The following is a 13,410-nucleotide window of genomic DNA, read 5'->3' as shown; positions in this document are numbered from 1 at the left end:
CTGAGAAGTCACTTCCCTGAAACTCCTTCCTGTATTTCTGCAGAAATACCTTTGATAATGTTTACTCCACTGTTGAGAAATGTGTCTCTGTATAATAATTTCTTTGATTCAGATGAAAGGACTGTTACATTTGCCATTGTTCCTCTCAGCTGAGCCTTCACACCACAAACATGTCATCAGTGCACATCAGGAGAGAGTGTGGTCAAACACACATGTCCTCTGACTCTCTCATGCAGATGAATTGTTAACAAAGAAGTAGAAATCCAGGGTGGTACTGCCTGGTGTGTCCAAGCAGCAGAAACTGGTGAAATAAAGGAGGAAGTGGTTCCGATGCATGGACATCTACAGTTTCTTCTTGGTGAACAATGGGAAAGGCTTCTGCTTCTTCACAAATATACATTTGAAAGTATGGGAATTACTTCCTGGCAATGCCAACAAATTAGATAGTACTGTACAAACCAAATTAGTCTGCTGCTGAAAAGTTAGAAGGGGAAAGAAGGAATAGCATTGCTTTGAGCAGTGCTAAAAACTAACTAGCACTCCCCTTCTTTTTTCAACAAATGATAAATCAGTGCTAAGGATGTCAGCAAGCTCAATTTCTGAGTGTTTTTCTCTTATGTTTTGTCTCAGAATTATTTGGTTAAGACTAGCAGGTGGAATCTGCTTGATGTTGTATGAGCTCCATCAGTCTTATTAATTCATAATCTTTTTATTTTTGTTCTGCATGCATCAATAACTCTGTCAGTAATAAGAAATTAATATAGAGAAGCATCGTGTAGGTAGTACTATTATCATCCTGATCTCCAGTGAACCAGCATTCCAGTGTCACATTGGTCCCCCTTCTTATTTGAAATAGCTATTCAATAAGTTGATACTGATCAGTCAGGTTAAGCACAGTTATATATCAGGAGTTCATCCTTTGCTAGAATGAGCAGGAACTTAATTTGAAAACAAATGGAACTAGGGACACAGAGAAGCTGTTAAAAGATGACAGAATAACTGAAATATGTATGCAACATGTCTAGAGAAGTAGAACAGTGGAAAAAATCGATCATAAATATACTGGGTGCAGACACTGATTACGCAAAGGAAGATCTTGGAAAACAAAACATCAGATTGATTTCTCAGATCCATGCTGCCAGAGTGTAGAGAGCTACTAACTGGAGTTGCTATCAGCTTATTTTTATGGCCTTTTTTGATACCAAAATGTAAGTTACTTTAATTATTACAATAAGGCTTTACAAAGACTTTTCCAAGACCCTTTGATTGTAGTACCAAGGCAACTCTCCTGTTGTGCTGACACAGTTGGGGGCTCACTGACAGCAAATGGGGTGTGAGATCATAAACACAACCCTGTAGTACCAAGGAGACAAAAATTTTGCAACATGGAGGATAATATTGGATATTAGAAAAGATTTCTTCACTCAAAGGCAGTTGATACTCTCATGTTCAGGGAGGCACCATTGTGGTTTTAGAATAGTCATTTTTTGTGTAGTTAACCAGATAATAGAAATGTATTTTTGAGGTAACCCATTTCAGGATCAGGAAGGAATTGTTAATGCACACCAACCAGAAGGTCTGCCTAAAATGCAGCAGAAGAATATATTTTTTTGTCCATTAAGTCTTCTACAATAACTTTGGAATGTAGTTGAGACTGTTATGCCATTTTATCTTTGTCTTTTTTTATCATCTCTGTCATCTTAATTGTTTTTTAAGAAGCCTCTATTTTAAATCTTCAAAATGGATTATTTCTGCTTCATTGTTCTTCATTTAATATTCTTCTCACAGGTGAGTCTTATTACTTCTTAGGCATTCCAAATATTGCAATTTTTGATCAGTTATGTCTGAAATTCATGGCTTTGTTTCTGCTTTTCTTGTAACATTTTCCCTGGTAATCAGATACTGAAAATTTCTTCAAAACAGCAGTTTGTGAAGTGCTCATTGGAGAATCTCATTAAGTTCTCAGTTTTGAATTCTACATAGTGATCTTTATATTTTATTGAATATTCATACTTTAGTATCCGGAGGTTTTGGTTTTGTCTAGCTGGATTCAGGATTACAAGGTAATCTGTTCATTGCTATTCTGACTTTGATTTCATTGCCGATTGCATCAATTTTTTTTTTTTCTTTGCAAGACATCTGAAGTACTGGATTTCTTTGGATTTTTTTCCTCATTGCTCAGATTTTTTGTTCATCAGTGGACACCAATGTTCAAGGGGTGGATTTTGGATGGGGATAAGGAGGGTTGATTTTTAGTATTTTGGTTTGGGGTTTTTTTGTTGATTATTTTTTTCAGTCCAGCATTCCTGGTACAAAGCATCTCTGCGTATACTTGAAATTTGCTTAAATACATATAAATTTAAATTCCTAATATAATTATAGCTGTTTTAATATTTTTTGTCACCTTCCCTAATAGTCCAGGAATTTATCTAAATTTATTTCATAAATTCTGTTAGACACATTGTGAAAGTCCATGAAGTCTAGGTAGAAATAAATTACATTCATTCATTTTTGTCAAAACAATGAGGTAGGTAATTGATCTTTATATTTCCCACCTGAATCTTGTCTATTATAAATTTGTAACTGGTAATTTCTTTAACTGAAGATGTAGTCTAATATAATGTATTTTAATACTGTAGCTTATTTGCGATCCATGGTACTTCTCTGTAGACATTCTGTTGGTTATGGTCTCTTTCTCTCTGACAGTTTTATTGTCTGTTTATATTTATCTGTCTAGGTATGAATTAATAGATACCTGCCTAAAGGCATACACTAATAACATCTACATACACAAAAGGTTTTGGGTAGCCATTACAGATAAAAAGCCATTAACTACTGTGAAGATATGGCAACTCCTGGCTTCTGCAATAACCTGCATTTAATTCCAAAGTAGCAAATTTCAATGGCCCTGGAACATAGGGCAGACCAAGTTCCGCCATCTTCATTGTGTCCAAAATGCTAATGATTTCAGTGGAATGTGGAAAAATTGTGGTCAGAGGATCAAGATCCAATTCAGATTTTAATCTTTGTTTGGGAAAGAATATTTTAACTTATGCAGGATAGCCAGGGATTGCCCAACTAATGCATTAAATATCTTGTGGAACTGCAAAGAATAAACTTGTATCAGCTGCTGCTGTGCAGTCCAAAGTACTTGGGGCCTGACTCAATAATCACTCTGCTATCCTTCTTGTTAAAGACTGGTCCTCTGGGTATTTTCAGTGTCTAAAGGATTGCCAGTGATTTCAGTGAAGATATGACAATTCAGAAAAGTTTTTATTATCCCAGTAGTGACACAGGTGAGTGACAAACATATCAGACTGATGTGACAGAAATTTCTTCTCTCAAAAGTTATTGCATTTCTAGCTAGCAAGTCACAGTCTGCAAAAGACAAACTTTGTTCTGTCAAATTAAAATGCTATAATTTAAAGGAACCTTTCCAGTATGTTTTTGCTGCATCGCATGACCTCCATCAAATGCTGCTTTGCTGCAAAGTTGGATGCATTCAAAAGGAGAATTGATTAAGCCTCTCAAGTAAATTACTTTCATCTGAGTTGCTTATGTGAGAGTTCTTGCCCTGACCTCAAAGCATACTCATCTAAAAATATGAATTCTGTGCAAAACATTAAAAAATCGTGTAGGACAAATAAATCCTGTATTATTTCAAATGTATTCTTCAGTTAAGCTTTTAGGAAGCACTTAGGGCTCAGTGTCTGCATTATCATTTATATTTCATTAGCACCTAAAGGCCTCAAGTGAAGCCAGGCCAGCAAGCATTTGGGAAATAGAAATATAGTAGAATATGCTATTCTAGTCCCAAACATCTGCCAGTGTTAAGATGAAAGAAGTAGAAAGGGGAGCAGTGTCACACTGACGTGTGAAAGATGGTTTCTAGCAGATCCTTGCCAGCAGAGTACAGATTCCCTGAATTTCAGCACTGTGCCTTGTTTGTTCAGATATATTAATGCTAGTGCATCCCAGTCATAGAGGAAACAGAATTTGTGTAAAGTTGAACAGAGATGCCACAAGCTACTCCTATTCCCTGCAGTGATTTTCATAATTTTGTACTACTGGGAAATGTTGCATAATGATCACAAGTGGATTAACTAAATAATGGTAATTCATAACTTGTTCTCTATTCTGTCACTCAAGATACAGCATTGAGGACATTTTTTACATTTCTTTTCTTGAGTAAAGCTGAATACTTTTTTGCATGTATGTTGTATTATGTGTAACTAGTAAGTATGATAAGATTATTTAGATATTTTAATTACTAATAGAACTTTCTTCATTAACCTGCCACCCACAAAATATGAAGTCTGCTTCATCTGAAATGATTAACACCTGGAATGATAACTGGTACAGAATATATGTAAAAACCTAGTGATGTGGTAACTTCTTTAGGTTTCTGTCTGTGACATAACTGTAATTAGAAAAAAAAAACAAACTTATATTTGTCTCATTTTGATTCTCTTGGAGCCATTGGAAAAAAGGAACAAAATCTCTCCTTGTGCTCCAGTATCTCAATTGTGTTTTGTGGGTGTTTCGCTTCATGCCATGTGTCATATTTTTAGTAAAGTGTTTCCCTGAGCAAATCAGAGAAGCATCTGCATCCTGTGTATGAGAAGACAAAGAGGGTGCAACTGCTTACTGTGAAATTCAAATTCTCCTTGGGGGTGTCAGGAGTGCAAGCAGTCCTACTTATGCCAATTAGATAAGTGGAGGCAACCATAAGGACAATGCTATTGAGATTAGCTATCTGCTTTCTGAGAATATTTTTGGACTTGTTGAAGTCATAGCAGGAGTTAAAGACAAACTATTCCTAAAACATGACTAGGATAGAAAATGTCTAATTAAACAGCAATGTTAATTATGTTCAATAATGATAATTGGTTTTGTGTCTTTGCCCCTCCCAAAGTGTTAATCCCTTCTTGAGGGATTTTATTGCTTTTGTGACAGTCTTTCCTAACCTTCCTTTAAAGAAATTATAGTGTTGAACTATTTCAGAATAGAAAACACTGTATCTTAGACAAAACCAAAACTATGCTGAAAGTCATTTTGAAGAAAAAATAAAAAATTTAAATGTGCCAGACCTGCATGGCTCATTTGAATTCTTGTTTATCAAAGCTGCCTTTGTGTGGTCTGAAACAACAAGAAGTTCAAACCACCATGCTGCAGATGATGGACCGGTTTTACATGAATATCAATTTCAAGACTTTTTGTTATCACTTGGAAAATTTAAAGAAGTGAATGAAGAAAAGATTTCCTTTGTTTCTCATCCTAATGTATAGAAACTCATTAAAAACACATTATTACTAGTTGATGGAATTTGCTAAATCAGGTGTTGTGCAACATTACTTTAGCCTGCCAAAGCAGTTTGCCTTTAAAAAGTGTAGCTGGAGACTAGTTTTATTCTAATATCTGCATAATGTCTTAGCTGTCTTTTTGCATGTAAATTTACATTGGGTAGCTGATACTGAGAAACTAGAAAACAATTATTTTTAAATGTCAAAGGCAATGCTTCCTCATATAAATTCATTTATCTGAAATTAAATGCACTGAGGGAATTGGGAGATAAATTGTGTGTGATACATTTATTCTGTCTTGCTTTTTTTTTTAATTTTTTATTACATTCTAGATGTCTCAAATAGTTTGGCTTGGAGGTGACTTTAAAGAGCATTTAGTTCCAATCCCCTTGCCATGGGCAGGTGCACCTTACACTAGACCAGGTTGCTCAGAGCCCCATCCAACCTGGCCTTGAGTACTTCCAGGAATGCAGCATCCACAACCTCTCTGGGCAATGTTCCAGTGTTTCACCACCATCACAGCAAAGAATTTCTGCCTGATACCTAATACAAGCCTACCTTCTTTCAGTTTATCGCCATTATTCTTTGTCCTATTATTACATAACATTGTAATACAATTACCAAAGTTGTCTGCCTGTGCCTCTTAGCATGAGTAAATTTGTTAGTAATTCATTGTTTTAAAGACTTGGAGTACTCTGGATTGCACTGCAGATACATTAGTAGATTGCTCAGCTTTATGTTTAGATCTCCAAGTATGCTGGAGGATACGAAAAATAAATCTTAGGCAGACCAGAGCTAGTTCATTAGTGACATGATGAGCACCATGTGCTGAGTTATATGGTGAGGCAGAAATATATCACTTCTTGTCTCTACAAATGATAGGGCAGGTGACAGTGGCCATATTCCTGACCAGAGTGGAGGTTAGGAAGGTGAAGCTTCTCCTATGCTGTGTAGCAAAGTATGTGTGCATGTACAGCAAGGGATGTGCTTTAGGGGAGGAGAGGAAGGAGCTGCTCTCCCTGTAGCCAGTCTAACATATTCACAGTCTCTGTGTGCATTGATGATCCTGATGAAATGCCACCATTTTGGAGGCAGGAAATTAGATGTTGTGGCATTTGACATCACTACTGTTTCAGTCTCTGGGATAAAAAGCACTTAAATGTGAACTTTGTCCCACTGTAAATGTGATAAGAGTCAAGTGTAAATATTAAAGCATAAAAAATGTTTAGTTTTTATATCAAGGTGAAAATATCTAAAAGGACAGTGATGAAAAGAAATTATCAAGGCACTTTTTGTAATTAGAAGTGAAGTTTCTGTCTAGCCAAAAAATTTACTTTATTATAGCAGCATATGATACATCACAGGAAATAAATTTGAGTGTGTAACTTGAATCACAAAATGAGAGTTATGACAGCTATGTATTTCCCACAAAGGTTTGTATTTCCTGATGGTGAATTGTTATGTTGTGGTTCTTCTTCAAAATCATACTTGTTTTCCAACAGACCCCATTCAAACTGCTGTGCAGGAATGGGCAGCCTGCTGGTCATGGCACACTCATATCTCACAAGTGGTCTGGCGGTGCTACATCATGCAAGTTGCAGGAGGGCGGCACAGACTCGGTGGCTGTGGCCAGTAAAATCCATTACTGAGCTCATCACTGGATTTTGTAGGCATGCAGCTCTACAGGAAACCTACCTATGTGCCACTGTGAGGTTGAAATCAGTATCATCTGTGGCTGTGAAACCATCCACCTCTCCTTGGCAGTAAGCTCTTTGGAATATGTTGACAAGTCTTGTAGCCCTTGGATTATAGAAAGTGGGGCCAGGAATGATGGCTGTAGCTGATTTTGGTCTGAAATATTCCCCGACGTTTATTTCAATTTTCTTCTGAGTCAGCTTGTACCCGAAAGTGCATGTGTGAGCTAAGGGGAACAAAAACATATATGGATATCCCAGCTGAGATGAAATTTCATGAGACACCATTGGAAGGTACTAATAAAAATGATTTTCTGTGACTTTTGAACTTCATGGTGCCAAAATCTTTGAGCAAGTTCTTTATAACTAAGATGTGTATACCTGTATATTCTTTTTCTATTGCTGTTTTCATTTTTTCAGAATATTTTTCATTTAGAGCTTTTAAATAAATCCTTGGAGCATAACACAAACTATTTTTATTGTACAATATTGCTTCACAGGCTATTTAACACAGTGGGCTGTGTTTCACAGCTGGCTGAATTGCAGGAAGTTAACCAAATTCTTCTTTCATTTAGATGAACAATAACATTTACAAAGATAAAGTGGGACTTGGAGTTAGTGGTTGGTAAATTTGGTTGTCTCAGCACTTACTAATATCTGTATATTCTGAGTATATCTACTCTATGCATATAACAAATGCAGCTAGTCACTGGCAAGCATCAATAATTAAATTCAGAACTTAGTTTCAGCTTGTGCTTATTTGCACAAAGCAAATTATATTTGCAAGAAATAAACTTTGAAGGATGAACTTATTTAAAAATACAGATGTGTTGATACATTCTTGTAAAAATCTTGTAAAAATACCTGTAGAGAGGAAATACTGTACAGTTCTGTAGATTCTGTCTCTCAGTTTTTAATTTTTTTTTTGGTGGGGAGGGGAGAGGGGGATGTTTCAAACTCTCTAGGCCAAGCAGAGAGATCTTCTTGTTTTTGATTTATGCCTTATATGTTCTATAAACTTGAAAAAAAAAGCAAAATTTTTGGTTCAGGAAACACTGTAGTCCTTCTTTATGTCTCCCATATTTTGGATCCTGATACATTTCAGAATGTAATCATGGATGTAGTATTGGTATTTCTTGAACTCCATGTAACTTAATTGAACCATGTTTTACATGACATTAATAATACTCTGTAGAGCTACACATATAGAACTTCTGGATACCCAAAGGCATGGCATATTATGTAATGATTTTGGAATTGTCTTATATAAATGCATAATAGGGTCAACATTAGGTATTTAAACAACTACATAAATATTTTTATAACAGTAAGAGAGAAACCTTGTTTCATTTCATTGAGCAAAACAGACTCCAACACATTATGAATGGCAAATCTAGGATTTTTTCACTGTTTCTCCAGGTATTCAATCCTCTTAGGATTGTTGATTGCACATGGATTGTTGATGTAGAGTTTTATATAAGCTTGTTTTGCTAATTTGTTGACTGAGTCAAGAATTGAGCCTTTTGAATTTTTTTCTACATTAAACAAATGTTTCATAAGATTGTATTTAATTCAGGTGAATACATGTGTCCTATGAAGAAAGAGGATTGCACATATAAGTTAGAAAATAAATTCTATTTATAGAATTTTCTACCTGGATGGTGGCTTGTGGTTGCTGTGTATATAATTGACATTTTTTCTTTATTAAAGAGGGGTACCTTTAAAGTTTTATCTTCTCACAGTTTCATAGATAATGTTGCTTATTTGGTGGATAACATTGTTTTATGCCTCTTGAGTACAAACTGGTATTGATTCTTAAGTATGGAAAACAGTAAATATCCTGAGGCAACTTTTCATTAATCCCATACTTCATTTTACTGTGTGGTAAAAGGCAGCATAATTATGGAAAGAGTTACTTTAAGGACAAATCTGTACCAAATTATTTCAAATTCAGTAAGTTGAATAAAAGTGTGAAGGAAAGAAAGAAAAGATAGGATATTTGTGTTAAATAGGAACAGGTGTTTGCCTGGAATGACTAGAATCCAAGTCACCTCAGGAGACTTGTTTTAGACTGATTTGAGGAACATACACATGTTATATATATAGGATATATATATACATATATCTATCTATATCTATATCTATATCATCTATATCTATCTATATCTATCTATATCTATATCATATATATATATATATATATATATATATATATATATATATATATATATATATATATATAATGGTACGTAGCCAGGAAAGAAATAAATAACAATCTTTACATTTTGTTTCATTAAAGGTTTCACGGTAGTTGGCAGAATTGGGAGAGGGAGGCTAAATAAAGATCTCAGCTTTTAGAGTAATGATGTCTAAAAATGCCTCTGGTGACATGTAATTTGAGAAAAATATTGATCAAATTTTTTGCATCCAATTTTTTTTGTGTGTGTACATTTTGCACACTATAATAAATTGGGTATATCAATCCAGAAAACACTGCATTACTTCAGCTTGCACTCAGATGTACTGCACTGGTCTGCATTGACTGAAGTACCATCAAATGCTGCTATCAAAGCATCCCCTATTGTTTTCCTAAGGAATGCATAAAATTTATTTGAAACACACAGAAAAATTATTGCATTTTTACTCAAGACCAACCAGAATATTCTGTATATGTAAATGATGTAGAAGTGTTTACTAGAATTTCAGGAAGCCCCTTTGTTGTTAAAATTGTAGACAGCCTTTGCATATCTCTTGAGGAATCCAGGTAGTTGCACGTTTTTTTATATGCCAGCTATGTTAGTTCATTATTTGATTTTGTAGCTACAACCCAAACATGATGAAAGAAGAAAGAACCAACAGAAAGAAAAATATGAGTTTTCGTACAAAGAAAAACTAAGCCATACATTTCAATGAGATTTGAAATGCAGTGGTTAATTGAAGTTCTTTAATCTATTTTTGTCACTGTATTTGAGGAGTGGTTCACTGTTCAGGCTGAAGAATTAATCTGTCTGGATTTACAGCAGAAATAAACCTTTTGGACTGAGTTAACACAGCTGTTAACAAAGCTATTAATAACATCTATTATTAATATTTTGAAGGACTAGCTTACTATAATTTGCTTAAGAATTCACACTCAATTGGGATACTTCATACCTCATTTAGTGTTTTTTAGCTCCCATTGATCTATCTGGTCCTTTTTGGTTTGGAATAGGAACTTGGACTGGTTCAGTCTCAGCTGAACTTATACCCAAGATATATACAAGGGTATCTGTAGGGATATTCAGGTTTTTTTGGTTAAGAACAAATCCACAATGATTAATAGGGATGAAAACACTGAAAGGCATTACTTTCCTGTGAAATTGGCTGTGCTAGGGGAAACAGGACAATTCAGCTTCTGCCTTCTGGATGGCTGTGTTTTGTGGGTAGTGAACACAGGAGTTCCAAAACAGTGTGTGTAGTTGTCTGTGTCTGGCAGCTGAGCTGAATGGAGGAGGTGATCATGAATATTGTGATCTTTATATCTGTGAATGGCATCCTCTTTTCCAGGTGTGAATATGTAAATGCACAAATTTTTCCTTTGTTATGCTGAGTATTGATGTATTCTCTTTACCCAGAACCTTCACAACTATTTTTGGTCCACATGGTTTGCTGTTGTTTTGTATTCCTTTGTTTTTCTTTGAAGAAAAAATATTCTAAAAATGCAGGCATGAGAAATTAGGTTATAGCAGAGAAAGAGATAGAAAATGTTACAACAACAACATACTTCTAATGCAAAATATGATTATGTCTTATGTGTACAAATGGCAGATGCTTTTTAAGAGACTAGGTCAAATCACATGGGAATGAATTGTTTCTACAGGATGAGACATTAAATGACAGCCTTAAATTTAATAAGGAAATTGCTCATGTGTGATCAGTCCCCCAAAGTCTGTAGTGTCTGAGATTATGAATCAACATAGGGATTCAATTCATATTTCTTAATGAATACAGACTATTTCTTAATGAATTCCAGACTAAGAAATAAAGAAGGGAAGATAAATACATGTTTTAAAAAATGCTGCTGTTTCATCTAAGTCTGTAGTAACCACTGTGTTTTTAAACCTGCCTGGATTCGTGTTAATGCTTAATGTACAAATTTGGGAATTAGAAACAAAGGAAAACAAAAAAACACATCATTCTGAAATCTCATTTACGTCATCTATAACTCCTGCCTTTTCTCCTTAACTTTTATGCAACAGCACCATGGATATATAATTTACTTTTCCCAATAGTGCTTTTGTGCAGGTTTTGCGGCAGTGCTGTGAAGTACTGAACCTAAAGTAGCTGTTTTGGATCCTGGAGTTTGTTCATTCAATGTCATCTTGGGAGTCCCCACAGGGATACTTTGCTGAAATGTTTAAATTTCTTTGGCAAAGCCTGGGAGGTTGAATTGTTGCCTCTGTTATAACACTAAGTGGAGGATGGATGGCAAATGACAAAACTACCAGTGTGTTTAAAACATTTGCAAAACAAATTTAACAGAGAAGAGTTTAGTGCTTAATCTGTTCAATTAATCAGTTCTCTGTAAATCCTGGCCTGAATATGAGTGATGGAGGACTTTGGGTGAGAACCCTGTCTTGCTGCGTCTCCCCCTGAATCCACGGGAACAGATCCCCTGTGGAGCCCGGCCAGCTGGGCAGTGGGGCGAGGCGGACAGAGGGAAGGAACTTCTCCTTGGATCCCGGGGGGCTTGGAGAAGCTCCCTCGTGAGTCCAAAGATGAGCTGGTCCCACAAGCAAAGGAAAGAGGCACTCTCCCTCAGGATTAGTTCCAAAGTTTAATGAGGGCCTGGAGAGGTCCCAGGCCACATCTAACCTCGAAGGACATGCAGAACAAGAGAGGGAGGTCCCTTCCCGGAGTAGTCAGATATAGGGGGGTGGGGAAAACCGAACAGCCAGTGGGGAAGGACATGGGGGTGGCTCTCGGGGGGCAAGGCCTCAGAGTGACCACTGAGGAGGGGTTGGGGAGGAGTCCCAGCCAGGGTCCAGTTACCTGGTGATCCTGGGGAAAGGATCTGGACAAAGGGGAAGGGTCACCAGGTGATGGACACATCACCTGGGAGGAGACAGGGGGATGGGTTGGGGTTTGATGGACATGCAGGTACTGATGGGAAAGCTGGAATTAACCAAACAGGTACAAAGAGGGGATATGGAGGGGCAAACCAAACTTTGGAGAACTGGTCTCTATATGGAGCCCATTTTTAAAGATACTTTATGTGTGAAGGATCTGTTTGTTTGATAATGTCACTTGGACAGGATTGCATGGTCCTCTGCAATTCTTTGTGAACAAGAACTATTTCTTCTCCCTTGCTCTATACCTTTTTGTTGTCTAAAAAAATGAAGCTGTAAACCCCAAAGATTTGCAGTGAGCACTAGCTCCAGCTAGCATAGTTGGAATGAGCTAATCATGAGTCAAGCCAAGAGCAAATGATGAGTGCCAGACTTGACATTAATAATGAGTTGCAAATAAGGCAATGGTATCTGATCATATTATTTACTTCATGCTCTAGTCTTTGTAGAGATTAGGGTGTTATTCTGCTTGATGAATGTTGCAAAAATGCTATGGCCTAAAGCACTTGCAGACAGAAAAACACTGAAGTCAGCTGCAGATATTGCATAGTAAGAAATGGTGTATCTGGGGAAATCTGTCTGCTGACCCTCTGCTCTGGGTCTCCCTGCTTGAGCAGCACTGCCCAACCTGTAAGGCACTTTTATCCACCAGGCTGTACAAGCAATAAAAGAGGTGGTAAAATGCCAAGAAAAAAATCCAAATTGCTAGAATTGAGTTATGGGCTAAGAAGATTGTGAAGCACTGTCTAGACCATGGAGGTTATATTTATATTCCAGATTTGTCTTGACCAGGTCCTGTGAGACAAAAATAATAAATCAGCTGTGTTTTCTAAAAAGCTGAACAGTAAAAAGAGTGAAATGAAAATGGCACCACACTGCAATATACAGTAACATTTCATATTCTCTCTCTACAGGAAAATACTTTTTCTCTCAAAATCACATATCTTTAGTTTTTTTCTAATTCCTACACTCATTTCATTAGGCCATGAGGTGTCAAGTCAGAAAAATTAGAAACATTATAATGATAATAAATAGGTGAGAAAATAGACTATTGACACATTTAAGGATTATGTTCTTGTTTATATCTTTGACTTAACTACATTGAATAATAATGTATATTCTTAGAAGAGTATTTTTAGCTTTTTAATCACTATATCAAAGAGCATCCAGAAAAATAAAAAAGATTGAAATGCTCTTTGCAGTTGAAAACCCTTTCAAAGTCCAAGGGGAGTAAATATGCCTAAAACATATTAGGAGTCTAAATGCAAATGTAATAGAATTCCAGACTACAGACCTTTGGCTATA

Source organism: Lonchura striata, chromosome 2 (genome assembly GCF_050655825.1).
Source record: "Lonchura striata isolate lonStrDom1 chromosome 2, ASM5065582v1, whole genome shotgun sequence".
Lineage (NCBI taxonomy): Eukaryota > Metazoa > Chordata > Aves > Passeriformes > Estrildidae > Lonchura > Lonchura striata.
The sequence above is the reverse complement of the archived record's forward strand: the minus strand, read 5'-3'. Positions refer to the sequence as shown.